At 32.2% G+C, this 22,187-nt stretch overlaps 1 protein-coding gene across 1 annotated transcript in view; it reads right to left on the bottom strand.

The window, feature by feature from the left end:
- LOC134720671 (roundabout homolog 1-like) overlaps positions 1–21,711 on the bottom strand; it is a 108,984-nt gene extending 87,273 nt beyond the window's left edge. The window contains exons 1-3 of the mRNA XM_063583078.1: positions 21,611–21,711; positions 12,663–12,775; positions 6,858–6,922 (exon numbers count right to left, since the gene is read on the bottom strand). The gene's annotated coding sequence lies outside the window, so the exon portion shown is untranslated. The remainder of the gene's footprint in view (positions 1–6,857; positions 6,923–12,662; positions 12,776–21,610) is intronic.
- Between the last annotated feature and the right edge of the window lie 476 nt (positions 21,712–22,187).

Here is a 22,187-nt window from a genome sequence, read left to right as displayed (position 1 = left end):
ATTTGTTACACCGCCACAAAGAAAGTTTTTGGGGCTAAAAGGAATCACCCTGTCCTTCTGTCCGTCCGTCCATCTGTCCATATGTCTTTTAAGCATAACTCCTCCTTAACAAATTTACCGAAATGGATGAAACTTCCCACAGTTGCAATACACAACCTCAGGATGTGCATGAACAATGATGAAGGAAAATAATCCAGAAATATTTCAAGGGAGATAATTAAACTTAGTTTAATATTGCAATATGTTGCAACAGGTCTCGTAAGCGCAACTCCCCCTTAAAATGATTAAGGGCTTGCAGTCTAAAGGATTGGCTGGTGTGTCTTTATATACATGTAAATAAGAAGATGTGGTATGAATTCCAACGAGACAACTCTCCATCTAAGTCACAATGTAGTTAAAGTTTACAAGCAATTAAACATGTAGGTTACAGTACAGCCTTCAACACAGAGCATTTGGTTTATGTCCACTTCTTCTCAATGATTTTAAAAATTATATTTTATAATGGTATTATGCACCTTATTTATACCATTTTGCAAACAAAATTTAAGATAAGAAAAAAATCTTGATTACTACAAGTCTTAAGTGAAACATGGTTTACCACCACGGTCAAATTCAAAAGTGTTGTTTCATTTGTCTAGACTATGGTGCACCATGGTATGGCATGGTTGAGACCATGGTTTCTTAAAAGTATTTTAGGGGCAACCATGATTAAACATGGTTGACCATCAAAATATGTGATAACCATGGTTGACCATGGTGTTCAATTGTTGCACCATGGTATGACATGGTCGAGACCATGGTTTCTTGATAGTATTTGAGGGGCAACCATGATTAAACATGGTTGACCATCAAAATCTGTGATAACCATGGTTGACCATGGTGTTCAATTGGCCTGGGAAGTATTTATACAGCAATAATCTGACAGCTACAACTGTAAAAATTATTACCAAACATAGATAAAAAGAAAACTTAAATATTTAATCAGGGTCTTACTTGGATTAGGAGAACTTCTTACTGTAAACAAGTGGACAATAGTTATCTTTAAGAAACCAACACATTTCCTAATCCCTCTCACAATATTAATACCCTTATCCTCACAAAGGTGACATATCAAAATAAAAAAATGATCACTACCCAAACAAAAGACAAGGATAAAAGAGGATTAAATTTTAGCACTCTCTTGAAGCCCTATCACACATGATAGAAAGATAAAAAGACCAATGAAAATGGCTAACTGTCCTTCTTTCATTCTTTGATCTGATGTTGACATGGCTTCATTAATTAATTTACAACATCACATATGTTACACTTTTAGGTTTTTTCTAAAAAAAAAATATAGCCCTTTTTAGTCATAAATTAAGATCAATGCCAAAATTCATATAAAAAGGAGAATTTCATTACATAAAAACCTTGCTTTTCCCAATAAATATCTTTATTAATTGTCATGAAATATAATATACATGTATATTGCAAAAAACACATCTGACGTATAAACAGTGTATGAAATTACAGAAATCTATACCAGTTTAATTTTAAACACAAGGAAAAGAGTTTTTTTAATGTATGGGCCTTTTTAAAGAGAAAATATTAAATTTCTGGTAAGAAGAAAGTGTAAGTTGTTCGGAAATTTTAATTAAAAAGAAGGCAAGTTTTATTTTACATATCCAGAAATACCTCAAAACAATTTAACTGAAATGTTATAATGTAAACTTTGCTCTGATATTTTGTTTTATGGAGATGTTTATTGTAAATTGTATATCATAGTTACCGACATTGATTTCAAAAGGAGAATAAAGATGGATTTTGTTTCAGCTTGAAAATAAATAAAATCTACTTTTTTTTGTTCAAAGAAGGTTATCCTCTTTTAATTTATTGTTTGACTAGGGCCTCAAAAAATCAAGTATTGTTTTAAGGTAACACGATACCGAATGACGTTACGCCACGAGTTATCGTTCCTGACGTTATCGTATAACGTTCAAACATGTATACAAGCCAATGCAGCAGGTTCTGCAATTACAAAGTGATCTTAAATAATAAAAAAAATAATTTGGTAACTATGTGACATTTTTAACGGAAACTTTTTCTAGATGCAGAGTGCCAAGAGTTTTGATGCAATACGTAACAGTTAACTTATTTGACATAGATTGCTTTATCGTTTTCCTGCAATTCTTCTGCTCATTGTTAACCTTTAAAAATGTATTACTTTACTTTTAAATATTCTGTTTCTTAAATATTTAAGCATCTGCACGATTTAACTATATATGTTCTTACGCATAAAGGACTTGAGTTTTGTCACTTTATTTTATTCTTGGTTTATTTTTGCAATAAATACTTATGCATGATGCACGCCGTATTCCCATGAATTTTTTTTTTAACGTAGAATTCTTATCTATAGAAACTTAGGACGATGTGTAAAAAAAACGGAATTGTACAAATATTAATTAATATAAAAATGGTCGTCAAAACACCGCTCGGCCAAAATGGAAAAAAGGTTATCACCTGGATGAGAATTCAAATAGAATTAGGCGAAAAAGAACCATTCATCGTACAGCCAGACTTTGAAACCCATACAGAAAATAGTTTGTTAGTATGGAATGTAAAAAAGTGGTTTAACTTTGATATTTTGCCGAAAAACTTTCCCTGTGTTCCAAGTATAAACAGTCTCTGCAATTCATTGGTCTGTAGAGAGTGAATCCGAACATTTATTATATAAAGTGCTAGCTTTGTAATCATATAGAACAAATCTACACGGGACAGACATCAAATTCGGAATGAGGCTTGAGAAAGTTAACGTAGACTGAGAAATACATGAGAACTTGATTCGGCAAAAAAGAAATTAAAATCAATTCAGGGCTAGTTAAAGTCTGATTAAAGACAGCTCCATGTATCCACTTGCGTATATAAACGCAAGTTTAAAGTCAGGACTGGTTTCTTTCGAAATTTACAAGCAAACGACTGACTAACTTTTTATTCAAACAACAGAAAGAGTCTTGTTCCGTAGTGAGTACAAATACATTTTATTTTTCTGACACTGTACATAATTTTTATATTTTGATTTTATTCTACGAATAACACCTAAAAGGTGACAAAGGAATAGAAATTGTCACTTGGTCTTCTCAGTTCGACCGACAGTAAAATGCTTCCAAAGTGAGGCGTCCATTTGGCGTGCGGGGTGTATCAACTTTGCAGACACATCCGGTCAGAATGGGGACTTTAAATCCGATTCCTCGAATAAAGAGAGTACTATGCTCTTTGAAAATCAAAAACAGTTGCAAAAACTCTTTGAGGTGGCCTGTTGCAAGGTAAAATATCTGTCCCTATCCAATTTACCCTCATTTTCCAGTGTCATTCCAAATTTACTCAACCATAATCCCGGAACGCCTCTATTACATAACCTACCAGAAATATTTATTGATATTTTGTTCTCGCCCATACATGTTACATGCATGATCTATTTGTCACTGGACGTAAAGCAAACTGCAATCAATCCTACAATTAACCACCGTCACTTGAAACTTTAGTTGTTAAATTTCAAATCATTGCCTCTAATTTTTTCTATTTAAAAGAAAACAGTTTACGAACATTTACGCAAAAAGAAATATTTACGTTTCCGCTTGCTCATTATGGAAGTGGGGTAACGTGAGACTAGTAAAAGTACAAGTATAGATAAAGCAAACAATTATATGGAACATTTTATTTTTAAAACAGTTGCCTGTTAAAATGATAAATGGATGATATGGGATATGCAGTTTATAAGAAAGCAATCTGGAGCCAAGACTCAGTGTTGAAGACCGTACATTGACCTATGACGGTTTACTTTTCTAAACTGTTATTTGAATGGAGAGTTGTCTCATAGGCACTCACACAACATCTTCCTATATCTACTTAACGACAACAAAACATCAAAGTATTTGTAGTATAAGTATCACACTAACAATTCAGTCTCTAGTAAATATTTGTTTAAGTCTTAAAACTTTTATTCTTCGGTAGAAAATTCAAACCATAATGAAATTAGGTGGTGCGGGAAAATTGCCAACTTATCAACTTTCCACCAAAGACAAAATTACGGAAATGTTAGTTTGCTTACATTGCTACTTCATTTTAGATCTTCAAATAACTAATTCTTTATATGAACTAGATATTCAAGTATGATGTTTTGTCACCAAAATCCTAATAGGCACGTATCATCATATTGTGTCACTTGTGTCCACTCAACCGTCAATCCCGCACTTGGTATATAGGGTGTTTACGGCTAATTATTTGGCACTACAGTCTTTTTGCTTCGGGTTTAAATTATGTACATGGTGTTACAACATATATTAAAGCTGGGCATATCTTCTAGATTTTCTTTATTTTTGTTCATGGCAGGTTGCTTGATTAGGCATTTTGATAAAATATAAAAGGCACGCGGACTTCAGACTCCGGCTTCTATCTCATAAATGTGGAATTTCAAGCTGGAACCTTTATATTTCGCAGTTTGTTTTACTTATAAAGAATACATAACTGATCTCAAGATTTGATTTGTAAATAATTTTCCACAAATGAAAGACATTTTGTGAAATGTTGCGTACAGTTTGCAATGTTTGTCTTACTTGCTGAGCAACCAACTGACACATTTACACCACACAGTGTACGCTATACTTACGTATGTAGCTGAAATTAAGAATATGATCGAGTTCTGAAATATCCTTTGAGTTTTATTATTTTATTTTTCAGAATGTGTATTTTATCAGAATCATAATTTTCACTCATAATTTTCACAACTAACAGAATGTTCAACCTTTTTTTGACTGGTGCATCAAATGTGTCTTTTATTAACAACTGTTTTCAATATTGTATTGTATCGTCCCGAACATGCATGAACTATTTGCCACTGAATATTAAACAACCATCAAAAACCGAGCAATTATAAAACTGTTAACTAGATCAAATTGTTTTAAGTTCTCTTTTTCTGCATGGATGAAGCGATGACACCACCCTGATTTTAATTAAATTTTAGAATTAAGATATTATTTGAATAATCTTATTTAAAAAAATTACGTGAATTTAATGTGTACCTACTTTCGGTGATTCATGAACTAGTCTATTATAAGATTCACGTGGAACCAACCAGCAAGTTTCAAGTATATATAAAAAAAAAGAAGATGATGTATGACTGCCAATGAGACAACAATCCACAAGAGACCTAAATGACACAGAAATTAACAACTATAGGTTATCGTACGGCCTTTAATAATGAGAAAAGCCTATACCGCATAGCCAGCTATAAAAGGCCCCAAAATGACAATGTAAAACAATTCAAACGAGAAAACTAACGGCCTTATTTATAAAAAAACAATAAACTAGGTTGGTCCCCTCCGTAAAACATTCAGTATGCCTTCGGAATATACAAATGTCAACCAAGAATTTCAATAACGGCCGGGAAACAGACTACACATAAACAAACCACAACCACTGAATTACAATATGCTCGTTTGGTGTGAAAATCAGACAACATTATTGTTAATTCATTTTAGTGAAATTTCCATGAGCGGGACGAAATATTTCATATTGCATTACTAGGAAATTTACGACACCCGACAAGGGAAATGTAAATAAAATAAACACCATTCAGATTCCGACACATATTTTATTTTCCATTTCTCTAAGTAAGAATAACGTTACACTCTGTATTCAATAACGTCACACATTTTCAGCCAAATTCTAAGGGTAACAATCAACTTTGAAGCCATTTATCTAAAAAAACAAGGATGGTGACATATAAGTTTCTATACGTGTATGGATTCAGTATGCAATCCTGAATATTATGTTAGTTTTTTGTTTTTCTCCGTATATCAGAACATAGCCATCCATTGGAAAATCTAAAAAAGTAAGCCGAAAAATAGGCATTTCCCCTATATACCTAAGTAAATTTGTCGCCAAAATTGTCGTTTTCTCATGAAAATACCAAGAAAACAAAAATGGTGACCCCCATTTTTTATTACATATTCCAATGTAACTCGATTCAAAGAACACGTGTGCCAAAAAGTTTGAAAATCGGGAGATATGCCATTCGGTATCGTGTTACCTTAAATAAAGATTAAAAATTTGTGCTAATTATCAGCCTATGAAAAAAACCACCATCATATCGGAATAAAAATCCATGGTTAGATTGGATTTTTGTGTTTTAATGCCACTTTTTAGCACTGCTTTTGGGCTATTTTGTGGTGACCATTTTTTTAGATGGAGGAAGCCAGATTGCTCCGAGAAAACCATGGACCTTCAATTGATATTACAATTCTAGTCAATAAAGATTGGAGTTGAGTGCACCCGCACAAGCAAGGTTTTGAACTCACAACCTCAGTGTTGACTGGCTAGTGATATCAGTCGTAACTACTATGACTATTAAGCCATCAAGGCCCCCCCTAAATTTTCAATGTAATTTACCAGAAATTGATGTATTACTGGGGTGATACAGATGTTCCTTAGAGACTCCTCCTAGTCATGTGACAGTCATGTGTCAATAAGTAAATTAAACACCAAGGTGTGAAGTGATCAGTAGGTATCATCTCATTATCCTTAATTGACTTCACACCTTGGTCAGGTAGAACCTTTCATCTCTATAGGTATCCCCCTTTCATCTTCAGAAACACCTGGGACCCCTATAGGGTTAGTTAGTTTAGTTACATACAAATTTGAATTGAGCAATAAAGTTAACTGGATCAGAGAAAACTTGAAATCACAGTAAATTCACAAATCCATGTTGGAAATTTGCTCTCCAAATAACAGGTGAGATTTTCAAAAGGTTTTATATCTATAAAACAGGTAATAAAAACAATTAACGACAGTGTATTGCATAAGACAAACTTAGTTCTTACCGCCAAAAACTTTGTACACAATTACACCTGCTGTCTAGAAACACATATCTTTTCTGTAAAATGTTCTGGAATGAAAAAATGAAACTAATTATCTTCAGTAAATATTCTCATCATGGCTAGCATTCTTTTATTTTTTATAATGCAAATTCTTTTAATTTTTTGGCACCCTTTTTCTTATTTTTCAGTGCATTTTACTTTCATTCGATTCAAATTTTATTTGGTGTCATTTAAATATATATATTTTGGTGATTTTTATACAAGTATAACAGGTCATATTCTTACAGAAACAGGGCTCTATTGTAAATAAAAAGTGAGAAAATTCATCTGGCCACTTCAAAATTCCCCAAATGCAATTAATTTTGATATCTTAAAATCTAATGCTAATTTATATAAATATTGATAAACAAGCTAAGCAATAGAGACAATACACAGGCATATGACAATAAACAATGATTGAGGGAGATGTGGCAAACTGTGTATGGTTTATAACATGTCCTGGTGGCAGGTCTCAGACCAGATTACTGTCAATGTATTACAAGGATTAATGCCAAACTTAGTACACATGTTAAGGCAACACAACAGTTGACTTGGGATCTCAGTGGATCTCAGCAGGTGCCAATTTCAACAAGTAATATAATTTTAATTCATTTTAAATTCTTTTAAAGAATCTCATTTATACAATGTTTTTTTTAAATATTTTTTTCAGGATTTTGAAAACCTGGTAAAGACTCTGTTATCAATGAAAAGATTATATTAATCTCTAATTCACAATGAAAGAATAATCTTAGAATTCATTGTTCAGTTTGGTATCAACAAAATTACTTCATACAAACCCTTATAGTATTTTAAATCATTTTTCAAACAGGACTTTTTTTCCCAATTTTTTTCTCTTTTTTACCTGTCCACAAGTATCTGTTTAAACAAAAAGTAATTTTTCCCAAATATTCTGCTTTCACTTCCACAAGATCACAATCAGATAGATGTCATTTTAGTATAAGATTTAAAATCTATTTGTGCTACATGTATGGCACTGTTCAGCAATGTATACTAGTATTTGTCATTCTTTTATGTAATACAGATTTATTTAAGCATTTGTTATGGATTCACCATTTGGAAATCAACCTAACTCATAAGATGTTTGGAGACCCAATTGAAAAAAAACCACACACATTGTGCCACATTGAAAGGGGTCATACTCTGTTTTGTATTGTGATTTTGAAAGAATTCTGATATTGATGGGCTGCGTGAACAGAGTCAAAGAATTCAGGAGAGTTAGCAAAAGGATATCTTATCTCTGGCTTTGCCATTATCTGTACTAAGTTTAAAAGCATCAAATGTCAAACGATTCTGAAAGAAACCAAGACAAAAGAGCACCAAGAATAGGAGAGAGCTGTTCATAGGGACATCATATTTTAAAAAGAATATAACATTGAACTGTACATATTTTATCATTTACACATTTTGGGGGTTGGCAGCATATGTTTTTTTTTAAATTATAAGTAAGCTTGCACTTTTATTTATTTTTGTTTATCAAATAGGATAAATCTAACTTTTCTTAAATTTCAAAACAAAATAATTTGAGGACATAGATTTGACAGAGTCGTTAATTCCCACAAGTACAAACATATGTTTTGTACCGAATTACATCACCTGTCTACAACAACTACTAAGGTCTGGTATTGACAAGGTGTGATGATGGCGGCCTGACTTAACCCCTTGTCTACAACAGAATAACATGACCACTGTCTCACTATGATTAATGTACTTTATAATTATTGATCTCTCTCATTCAATTCTGTTTTGTGTAAAAAATGTCATGCTAGTTATTAATCTTTTTGACAAATACATGTGTTATTTGCCTAGATATATGTACCCAACTCAAAAATGTGTTTGGGGTCTCTCCTTTACTAGAATTGACTAGCGGAAAGGGATGATTCTGGTTCGGAAAATGTTCGTCATAGAAATGGTAGAAAGACAGCAAGAGTGAAGAAGGAGCGGTAAAAGTACCAGATAAGAGTTCAATAAAAAGATTTCCAGTTAACATCAATGAGACCGTACCTCAAAAACAAAACTTAAATCTGATAAGTCACGCATCAACTCAAATTTCTTTAGGAGAAAAAGAAAGTCAAGCATCTCATAATCAATGAGAAAAAAATAAGACCAAAAACCAAGCCACTTTTACCATTTTTAATGAAACAAGAACCCTACTGCAAAGACACATCAGCACAATAAATTATAAAGCAATATGACTATTTCAAAGCATTTGTTTCTATGGTTTTCAGATAAAGTTATTTCAGTTTCATATACTTATAAGGATATGTGGTAGGTTGACAATACATTAACAAAGTCCAAATGATATAGATGTAGCTGCAATAAATATTAGAATATTTTCATATACCGTAACTGAATTTTGATTCCAGATTCTAAAATTTTCGACAGGTTACCTACTCAGTGGAATTTTTAAGACATCCTGGTACTGCGATAACTACGAGCAACCAAAAGAAGTAAAATCAAATATATAATTGGTGCAATTTTTGGGAAAAACGTACAATTTTCTGATGATTTAGTCATGTATAGAAAGAATTTAAACAGTAAACTTTCCCATAAATTTGTTCAACTTAAAATCTTGAATTTACTTATTTACATTGCTCTTGCTTGACCAAGTACCAGGATGTCATACCACAGAGAAGGTAACCTGTCAAAAAAATATAAATTCTAGAAGGAATCAAAATTCGTTTATATGAAAATGATCTTCGACACAAGAGGTAATAGGCCTTAATCTTTTTTTCTTTCTCTACTGGATAACCTGCATATAAAAAAGACCAATTTAATTTGAATATCAGAAGAAACTGAATTTGATATTATTTTGTTAAAATTTGACAGATTAAATTACAAATGGTTATATTTGTTGCATGTCAAGGTTTATAATTACAGACCAAAACATGCACTAAACCTGTCTGAAACCACAACCTAATATCACACTCTCTATACTGTATAAACATAATCAATCTATGCTTGATGAAGACCACAAATATTCAATTCAATTAGAGATTATAATTGTGCTAATGGACCAACACCAAGGTACAGAAATGTAATGAATATGTGAAATTTCACCATCAAAGCTGGCCAGCAACTCAGTTCCAATGTGAATTGTGAAAACACATATTGAAATGATAAGATTTCTAACTGTTCAAAGGTAAAAATAAATATAAATTTGTTCAGGGTTTAGACAAAACTAATCAGATTTTGATGCTAATTTACTTTTTAGGTCAAGATGAGCCCATTGTACTTTACAAATCATGCTGACCTAAGTGTTGGAAGAAGCTCAAACCACCTTCTGTGAATGATAGTCAGCAGAGCTGATTCTAATCAAAGTCATTCACACTTCATTAGTCGCAAGTTCTGTTAATTGGAATAATTCTATAAAGTTGTTATGACACATCATGCTTGTATAGATACAAATATCTAACACGAACATTATGGTAAAGCATGGGTTATAACAGGAGGAAAATTGTTCCAACATTTGGTTCAACAGGCCATCCCATCTTTCAAAATAGATCGCCTGAACTAATTTAAACTCTTAATTTTTACCATTTGCTATTCCTTATGAAAGTTTTTCTCTCTTCTTCAATACCGAACTTAGCAACTTACATACAGATATATAGCAGAAGAATTATCGTTATTTTCAAAAAGTAAGAATTAGTTATTTTCAAAGAGTAAGAAAGTTTATATTTCACTCTCATACTGCTTTAATACTTTTATATGCAAATTAACATAAGAGAATTGAATTACCGTTATTTGCAAAGAGTAAGAATAATTTAGTCACTTTATTTTGTAGTTTTTACTGATACAAATCTTGCCATGTATAATTAGCTTCTAAAAGGATCAACCAACATTCTAAGAATCAGATGAAATAACACCTGTGTTAAGGTGTGGACCACAAAATTCACCTGCAATCAACAAAAAAGAACTTAGATGCCAGTTTGAATGAATTCTACATGTATTAAATCATGTAACATTATGACAGCTACTTCTATATAACGTCAAGATGCTAGATAACAAATCAGACAGACATACAGGACCTAGCAAGGTTTAACTAACAACCATCTAAACGACATACATACTGGATAACAGATCAGACAGACAGGACCTAGTAAGGTTTAACTATCAACCATCTAAACGACATAAGATACTGGATAACAGGTCAGACAAACAGGACCTAGGAAGGTTTAACTGACAACCATCTAAACGACATAAGATACTGGATAACAGATCAGACAGACAGGACCTAGCAAGGTACAACTAACAACCATCTAAACGACATAGATACTGGATAACAGATCAGACAAACAGGACCTAGCAAGGTACAACTAACAACCATCTAAACGACATAGATACTGGATAACAGATCGGACAAACAGGACCTAGCAAGGTACAACTAACAACCATCTAAACGACATAGATACTGGATAACAGATCAGACAAACAGGACCTAGTAAGGTACAACTAACAACCATCTAAACGACATAGATACTGGATAACAGATCAGACAAACAGGACCTAGCAAGGTACAACTAACAACTATCTAAACGACATAGATACTGGATAACAGATCAGACAGACAGGACCTAGCAAGGTACAACTAACAACTATCTAAACGACATAGATACTGGATAACAGATCAGACAGACAGGACCTAGCAAGGTTTAACTAACAACCATCTAAACGACATAGATACTGGATAACAGATCAGACAAACAGGACCTAGCAAGGTACAACTAACAACCATCTAAACGACATAGATACTGGATAACAGATCAGACAAACAGGACCTAGCAAGGTACAACTAACAACCATCTAAACGACATAGATACTGGATAACAGATCAGACAAACAGGACCTAGCAAGGTACAACTAACATCCATCTAAACGACATAGATACTGGATAACAGATCAGACAAACAGGACCTAGCAAGGTACAACTAACATCCATCTAAACGACATAGATACTGGATAACAGATCAGACAAACAGGACCTAGCAAGGTACAACTAACAACCATCTAAACGACATAGATACTGGATAACAGATCAGACAGACAGGACCTAGCAAGGTACAACTAACAACCATCAGACTGACAAAGATACTAACATGGATAAAACTGAACTCTTCCAACTTATGTTAGTTATTCTTGATAGGCTTAAATGTCTGTAAATGTGCATTACTTGAACAACCTGTAGATTTACTTTCTTACATGATCATTAATCTTCAATATTAACCTTGAGGCTGCACACATGTACAGTTGGACTATGTAAGCTCAAACACATAACAGCTTTAAGCCTCTTCTCACACTATACCTCATTAAATAGCTTATCTCAAAATGTAAATAGAATTAAATAATAATTTTGGGGTGTTTAAGCTAATAATTTTTACTATAATATGAAGCAGATTCTACATGAAGAGCTAAAAAAGGATATTGTTTTTTTAAAAAGTGGGTTTTGCATGTTTGTTTTACTTTTGAAAAGCCGATACGTATATATATATATGTAAATTTTTGATTTTTTTCTATGTTTTATTATTGAGGAAATTGCAATTGGAAATTGGAAAAATAACACTTTAAATTTCCAATTAGCTGAATTCTTAATAATGAAACTCAAATTTTGTCCTTCTACAATCACTGTCATAAATGCCGAAATTATTGTATCTAAAGTATATAAATTTTCGATAAAACAATACCTCTCTTTTTCAATCTATTTCTATGGTATTTAGTCTAGTCTAACAGAAAAAAAAATACTGTAGTATCTACCTAGCCTATTCCCAGCCTTCAAGCATTAAGAAACATTTGGACCATACAAGGTCTATTGACTAAGCTGTTGGTCTGTTACTGTCTAGAAGATACTGGTAGGAGTCCAAACTGATCTGAAAATAAACAGAAGGTCAACATTGAACAGATTTATACTTAACTTAAAATAAATCTTTATAAGGCCCTGACACATTGACTCTCAGTTCATTATAAGATCACGGTAAACTTGTTTTACACCCTAAATGCTCTATTTATGAATGAAATCTGATTGTAAATTTGTATTTAATACCAAATATCAATCATATAATGTTATTGCACCTGTTGCAGACATGCAGATTAAATCTCTCAAAATCTTGCACAGTTTATATAATTTTAAATCAATGATGCAGGGTTAATTAAATCATAAATCAGATTACACTGACTGACATTGAATACTTGTGCCAGTATACAGTCTGTACCCAATGGAATATGTCCTTATTTCATTTCCCAACATGCCAAGGATTTTAATTGTCATATTTTTTGTTTATTATTTTAATACCATATCATGTGTTGACAGAAAAGAATATTTTGCTGCCAGATTTTGACTAGTTAAAAGTTCAAAAGGACTACCACAGAATACAATAAGGGAGATAACTTTAAAAGTTCAAAAGGTCTGCCATATTTACCCCCAAGGAAGGGAGATAACTCATTAAAATTCATCAACTCTGCTAATCAATTATAAAACTTAAATTGTTTCCACAACCAAATTTGATTTTACGGCTTCCCGTCTCAATTAATTCATGTTTTCCAATAAATCATCAATTCATCTCAGTACACAAAGAGTGTGAAATTTCAACCTCATCAAATAGCTTTTTACCACCTGAAGTCATAAAATTCAAATTTCTTGATTAATTTAGAATAATAAAGTGTATAGATCATGTATCATTTCATGTTAAATTACAATAAGATTTTGACAAGTAACTAATGTAGGATAATTATAATATGTCAGTTGATCAAATCACTGTTAACAAATTGTCTAGAAGATCCTGAACAAACTTAGCATGTGGATACCATCTATTAATTGAAACCAGGTAGAAACTTTGGACCACAAAATAAGATCTGGTTACAGGTATGATGTCATATCATATTTTGATACAAACCACAGCAATGATATATGTGATCAGTGGCAGAGAACACTGACAAACTGTACGTACTTCACACCGAGGGAATATTTGATAAACATGAAATTAAAACTGCTGGGTTTTATAAAGGAGAGGATTTATCAGTTCATTTGAAATGATATTTTTTTTCTATCTAGGAATCTATGGTACTGTCAGTTGTACTTATTCAAAATGTTGAGAGCCCACATGTGATAAAGCTTCCAATGTCATATATTCTTTTTTGTTTTTTTCGTATCGGTCAATGTCTTAGTTCAACAGACTTGCTTCATCAAGAAAAAAAGACCTCTGATCACTATTAGGTTAATGAAATCTCAAACATGATTTTATCGAGTGACTGAAATTATGTGACCAAAAATAATGTTTCAGATGTCCTGATGAGAAAAGACTTACTTTTAGCAACCAATGTATGATTGAGAGGACATCAACCAAAACCTTTTTGAAGATGTTAACAGAGGAAATTCAAAATAAGATTTTGTCAGAATGGTCTTTATCTGATACACATGCTTTATAACTATCATCTTCGCTAGCCAAGGGTTATGATCCGCTCTCCTCCTCTCCACTCTTGGCAGATTAAGCCAACATTTGTGGTAACAATGTTGCGCCATCTATCAGTTATTTAAAGTCACACCAATTCTTTATACATTATTCTTGACTAATGGTAGCACTTCAACTCTCTTCAGTGTGGAGATGAAAACGAAAATACATTCCAGCATTTGTGGGAAAAACATGCACAGGAACTTCTATAGAGTGATTAGGGAACATTTAAATTGTCACTTAATATCGGCGTATGTTTTTTTTGGGGGGGAGGGGAAAAACTTCTTGACAATAAGCATGTGGCAATTTTTTGCCTACCATTTTTACATTTACACATGATCATGTTATAGGCGCTTTTTGATTGGATGCTGCCAGTTACCACTGCAACCAATGAAAATCAGTACTTTGTGCCTCTAAAATTCTATCTCAATCTGCCAAGGATGGAGAGGACTGGGAGTGGATCGTAAACCTTGGCTAGCTAAGATGCATATATACAAATGTGAATTAAGCATTGCTTAGGAATAAGTCTGAAGTGCTGATCTTTGTCTTTGAATTGCTGAAAGTCATGTGACAATACATTGATATATCAATGCCTTTTACAGCTGGGGGCAAAGTTTAAATTGGAAAGTCACTTAGTCAGGTCACCATAAAAAATCTCCTCAATAAAATTGAGAATGGAAATGGAGAATGTGTCAGAGAGACAACAACCCAACCATAGAACAGACACAACAGACGGTCACCAACAGGTCTTCAATGCCTCCTGTAACTAGAAGAGAAAGAAAACAAACAGTCATGTATCATCATACCATGATATTCTTATTGATATTGTTTTTTTATTTGGTCGGGTTGTTGTCTCTTTGACACATTCCCCATTTCCATTCTCAATTTTATAATGAAGAGATAACACTGGAAAACTCATGTAACTATACCATGATATCCTAGCTACCTCCTGCAACCAGATGAAACTATAACACTGGACAGTCATGTGACATACCATGATACGTCAATATCTTTTACAGCTTCAGGCAAAATTCTACCTTAATATTTAGCTCTATATAAATATTGGACCAACAATGTTAGTTGAGATGTTGCCCACCTGTCGATTTTTACAATTTACCATTTTGACAAGCTTCCTCAATAGTCTTATTGTTTAATTGTATGGAGTCAATTAACTGAAAAATTTCAAATGTTGTTCACTTGAAATTCTATACAAAAATTTAAATAGGTTTATGAAACAGACCACCCCTTGGCCAATGATAGCTAGCTATTTGACCAATTTCTTTTCTTTTCTGAATGTGAAATAATTAAATTTAATCATCTGTAAATGGGCTATCTGCACCTTTTGATAATCAAAATCAGGTAAAATTTGGCTATCTGTATCTTTTTATGACAAATCAATCAGGTAAAAAAGACAGGTGAGTTGGATCAACTTACTGCACATCTTCATCAAAATAATAAGTGACCTATAAAATGGTAAAGCTTTATTTAATGCCATGTATTTAAATAAATGCAATATAATTCCAAATCAGGACTACATTATTTCATTCCTTAAAAATAGTTAAGGCCAAGATAAACTTTTATAGCTGACTTTGTGGTATGGGCTTTGCTCATTTTTGAAGGCTGTACAGTGACCTTTTTGTGGAGAGTTGTCTCATTGGCAATCATACCACATCTTCTTTTTTTTTTTATATTTATTCAATTTAATGTAAATGAAATATATATTGTAGACAAACTACCAGTAATTTTTGTGTGGCTTATACTTAGGTGTTATTTTATGAGTAGAAAAATAAAGAATAAAATAACTAGTCAAAATATGTCAAACTTAGATCTTCTCTTTTTTAATATATGAATACACCAGCATGTAATATTATCGTAAAACAGAAAATTATTTGTAGACTGAAAGCAAAAAATTAATTTCCTTTAAAGTAACAGATAACGCCTGATGATCTCATTTAGTTATACAATTAGTTGATCTGGTAAAATTCAACTGATATAAATATTTAACAAATTTCTCATGCATCTCTGTTTAATTCTTTTTTTAATTATGCTGAATATCACAATACAATAGACAGATGTTTAGTTAAATAGAAATAAGAGGATACATGTTTATGTAATAGATCTCACTAGAATTAACACCTATTACAGTCCCCCAAAGTACTATAAACTTTCTACCAGTCATCCTATTAAAATCAGCTTCCAGGCCTCTACAAAGAAATGGACTGGGCAGGAGATATGGAACTTCAGACTGTAACTGTAAAGTTAAAACATATTACCCTCTTCGAAGTTGAGTTAAGAGCGTAATATGTGCTATCTTCAAACAAAAAGCAAGGTCTTAGAGAAATGGACTGTACTGTAGACACAAAACAACTGTATTGCAGTTCATGCCTATACAGTTTTCAATGGTAATATGAACTTTCTAACAGAAAAGCAACTTCAACAATTAACTTTACTGAAAACACAGAATCATTAAGGAACAAATTTCACCTTTTATGCGAAACAATAATGAGTTTCATCAAGTAAAGCAAAACTTAAATGGAACTGGACAGTAAACATACCAATTCAATGTAAAGTAATGATCAGTAATAGGTTTTTAAAAAAGACAAATTTTCCTACAATAACATCACAGTCCTGACAGATAACAAAGTTACCTGGCATTCATTTACAGAAAGAATAAGAATATCATAAGACTTATTTCAATCCATTAGGTATCAAACAAGAGTGCACACACTGAAATGTCTCCCCTTCTTTACTAATCATTGATAATATGTTGATAGTCCTAATAATAAAGCTTTATTACAACTGTCACATAAACTTATCATAAACCAAGAAAACTAAACATTGACCTTTGAAGCATGAAAATGAGGTCAAGGTCAGATGAACCATGCCAGGTAGACATGTACAGCTAACAATTCTTTCATACAACAAATAAAATTGACTTATTGCTTATAGTTTAAGAAAAACAGACCAAAACAAAAAAGATTAACACTGAGCAATGAACCGTAAAAAATTAGGTCAAGGTCAAATAAAACCTGCGCAACTGACATGTAGATCAAGAAATATTTCCATACACCAAATATAATTGACCTATTGCATATAGTTTTAGAAAAAAAATGCCAAAACTCAACTTTGACCACTGAACAATAAAATGAGGTCAAGGTCATATGACACCTGCCAGGTAGACAGACATGTACACATTAAAACCATTCCATAAAAAAATATAGAAGACCTATTGCAGTATAAGAAAAACAGACCAAAACACAAAAACTTAACTATAACCACTGAACCATGAAAATGAGGTCAAGGTCAGATGACACCTGCCAGTTGGACATGTACACCTTACAGTGCTTCCATACACCGAATGTACTAGACCTATTGCTTATAGTATCTCAGATATGGACTTGACCACCAAAACTTAACCTTGTTCACTGATCCATGGAATGAGGTCGAGGTCAAACTGTCTGACGGGCAAGAGGACCTTGCAATGTACGCACATACCAAATATAGTTATCCTATTACTTATAATAAGAGAGAATTTAACATTACAAAAAATCTTAACTTTTTTTCAAGTAGTCACTGAACCATGAAAATGAGGTCAAAGACATTGGACATGTGACTGACGGAAACTTCTTAACATGAGGCATCCATATACAAAGTATGAAGCATCCAGGTCTCCCACCTTCTAAAATATATAGCTTTTAAGAAGTGAGCTAACACCGCCGCCCCCTTATCCGCCGGATCACTATCCCTATGTCGAGCTTTCTGCGACAAAAGTCGCAGGCTCAACAATAAAACTATGTTAATAAACACTTTATCATTTGACTTCAGCTAAATTGATGTTTATTTGGTAGACATTATCATTTCCCTTTTTTAGTGAGTTATCTTTGGTAGGTATCAACATCTCCCTCCTAAAGAAAGGGGATTAACGCTTTTTTATGTTGCTTTAAACAGGAAGCACCAAAGAATAAAATAAAATAGCCTTTCAAGAAAATACAATTATTTTGGCTAGATCCAGTCTACCTATTCATACCTTGTTTTAGTGCATACCCCAAACCACAAGATAAAACAATATAGAATGAATTACTTGGAATAATAAAATGAATTTTAGTTTAAATTGCTGGACTCTCTGGAGTATGCTCAGACAGGACACAATCAGAGACTTGTGAGAACAGAAAGCAGCCATTTATACACAGAACTACCCACAGCTGGAATCCCTTTCTGATCACACAGAAATATGAATAACCTTAGGTTACAACAAAACTCCAATCATATTTAATTTAATAAAACCAAAACAGCAAGTTATCAAATTTTTCAAAGTTTTAATGAAAAACCATTTAAAATTTTCTACTTTGATGCATAATTATGTAATTAATATGCATTTGAATCATGGTATCTTTTGTTATAATTACACTTCATTTAACGTCTTCCTAAAAATCTAACAAAAACACTTAAAATACGCAGGAGGGTATATAGCTACATTACACATGACTAATATTTTATATTCAAAATTGAATTTTTCATCATAATATTTACCGTCATGTTAATATTCCCATTAGGCAAGAATTATTTATTTTAATAACCCATTCAAAGTAATATGGATTTGAATAAATCAGATTTTTTAATAATAAATATTTCCTTTTGAAGAAAATACAAATGTCTTCTTCTTTTAAATTAGCATATTGGTATGAACAAGTGCCAGAGTGTATTATGATTCAAAGAAGTTTTATGAATGCATCAGGGGCGGATCCAGTCATTTTGAAAAGGGGGGTTCCAACTATCTGTACCCATTCAAATGCATTGATTGTCCAAAAAAGGGGGAATTCCAACCATAGGAACCTCCCCTCTGGATCTGCTACTGTGCATTTCATATTTTTATACTTTTATAACTTTTTTTTAAAAAGTAAGTCAGTTCTCAGATTAGTAGATGAAGGATTGAATTGGATTGTAATGGAGAAAATTCGGAAACGGGGATTTAATCCCATTTCTGGAAAACTAAATGTAAATAAAGCATAATCTTTCAAAGATTTTACAGTTACTTATAATATTGGTTGAACTTTTCACAATCAGACATTTAAATGGCTCATTAAGAAATTGATAGGTTAAAATAACATGTCAGGTAAATTATCACCTGTTAACATGCATTTGCACTAAATACTGATTTTAAGATATATCAAAAGTGCAATTGTTGCATTGATAAAAAGAAACAAAATTTAACTATCAAACCGCAGGTTTATTTACCTGTACCTGAACGCCCAATTTCCTTCCAGATGTTAGTTTATGGTTAATCAAGATTTGTTACCTGTTCCACCAAAAATTGGTGCCCCCCCCCTCTTTTTTTTTTTTTTTATCAAATCCTGGATCTGTATCGGATTAATATAGAAGACAGTAACAAATTTATGAAACTGTTTGAAGAGAAACCATGCTAAACACAGTGAAATTTCAAGTGATGCTGTATAGGGGTGAAATACAGTTTAACAAAACTCTTTATATGTCTTTTATTGGTAATTTGACTAAATAAAATTGAGAATGGAAATGTGGAATTTGACAAAAATATGATGGATACAAAACAATATAAACCTCTGATGTGTGGGTTACAAATATGGTAATGGCATATTCTAATGCAACAACGTTTGTAACGTTCATTTTGATTGGATAACGTCACTTTCTTACATGGCATCAATTGACAATTGATGTTATGGGACGTACGCGCAAGCGCAGACGGCATATGACAGATTTTAAATACATGTTTTAACGTTGTTTTCTGTCAGTTTCATTAGAATGGAGATAACAATATTGTCTTTTAAGCTCCGACGGCATCAATTTGGGATTTGATGGTCGCAAATACCCGTTTACTGTCTCCGCTAACGCGTCGCCAGTAAACTTAATTTGCGACCATCAAATCCCCAATTGATGCCGTCGGAGCTTAAAATACAATACAGTTATCTCCTAAATGTTACAAAAATAAACTGAAACTAACAGGCCATCAAAATAGTACTGCAACACGTAGAAAAATTAACAAGATTCAAATTTAAAACTTTTAGATGAATATACCACCAACAGACAAATTTGAAATCTGATTGAATTTTTTGTTTATCACTTTTAGTTTCACTGCCAAGATGAAACAACTGCTACTGACAATTTAATTTCAAACATTTATAGAACTTTCCGCTTGATGAGCACATTAAGACTTAAAACTTTGATTGAAATTAATGTGATTCTATTATTTCACCAAAAAAACTCATAAAGGTTCATTAAAATCCTGTTCTGATGAGCTTACTTAAAGAATAATGACTATGTTACCAGTCTTACTCTGGTAATCAAATGTAAATACAGAAACAGATTTATTTTTATATCATGGAACAAGTATAAAGATAAAGGTCAAATTTGTTTTCTAATTAGAGTAGATATATTCAAAACCAATAAAAAATTTCAATCATATATGACATTGATTTCAGGAACATCTTAAAATAAGGGACGGTACAAAAACCACACCTTTAACCAACACCAGTAAGTGACTGTTCCCAAAAAATAGATGTTGAAACAAAGACAAGCAATACAGGAGGCAGAAGGACTAATAGTTTAACTAAATCTTTATGGTCAGATAACAGAAAGATGACCAGCAGTATTACTGTATCTTTCAAGTAAAAAGATGAATGTCTAAACTCAACAGCAGAAGCTGGATTTGACCTTTATACAAGAGACATATGACCTGGCTGCGTGGCTTCAACCAAGTTCTAACAATAAGATGAAAAACTCTTAGTTAACTTATTTTCTTTATAAAATATATAAAATTGTATAAATGCATATATATAAAATCTGTAACAGATGTATGTGTATTGTACTGTTTTTATGCGCTTGCCTTAACATTATTTCTGTACATGTAACAACTGCTTTATATATGTGCATAATCCCATGTACTAAAACTTATTTTCTCACCTTTTTTCACCTTAACATTATTTTTATCTGTCTTTTTTAATAGAATCCTATATCAAATATGTCACAGTGAAGTCGTTTTGAATACTTAATTCATTTTAATAAACTAGTTTATTCATTGAAAATAGTAAAAAAATCTTGTTAAGAAATGACCATATGTTAACATTGGACTTATTAGCTTCAATTGTCATTTCTACAATAGAAAAATGCCACACGATACATTTCTATATAACATAGTGACCAACAGAAATCATTTCTCTCACTGGACAATCTAATCCTTCAATATTGTACAAAATTAACATGCAACATGCATTATACCTGGCTCACCTGTAATTAACCTGTAATTAACCTGAATCCTTTGATATCAAATACTTTCTTTTGATGTCTCAAATCTGGTTCTTTCATTCACAAAGCAGTTGGGTTAATACCTAGAAATAAAGATGGAAAAAAGTCAAATGATTTGATACATTGCTTTTATTTTCATTCAAGTATTCTCATTAAAAGTTATACAAGTCAGCACAAAGCAGGATTAATTGCTCCAAGTTATAGAACATCTATGGTGTTCTATTTCAGAATAGTTCTGTAATGAAATGTTCTTTAATTTGTGTTGAACATGCAAAAGAGTAATCCTGTTTGAAATGGAGATGTGTATGACCTCATATTAAACTTAAAAAACACTTATACCACCAAATATTGACGAAAAGTACAAAGAACCTTTCATAGACAATAATAACTGCACCTACTTCAAAAATAAATATTGAAGAAATTTTAGTATCCTGATATGCAATACACATCTGGATATATTTTTTTGCTTTGTAACTATGATAAAAATTTTGCTCTCAAATTTTGACCATGAAATACTTTTATAAATTGTGACTTGGATGGAGAGTAATGTCTCATTGCT

Source organism: Mytilus trossulus, chromosome 6, assembly GCF_036588685.1.
Source record: "Mytilus trossulus isolate FHL-02 chromosome 6, PNRI_Mtr1.1.1.hap1, whole genome shotgun sequence".
In the NCBI taxonomy this organism is placed as follows: Eukaryota; Metazoa; Mollusca; class Bivalvia; order Mytilida; family Mytilidae; genus Mytilus; species Mytilus trossulus.
This window is presented reverse-complemented; position numbering and strand designations above follow the sequence as displayed.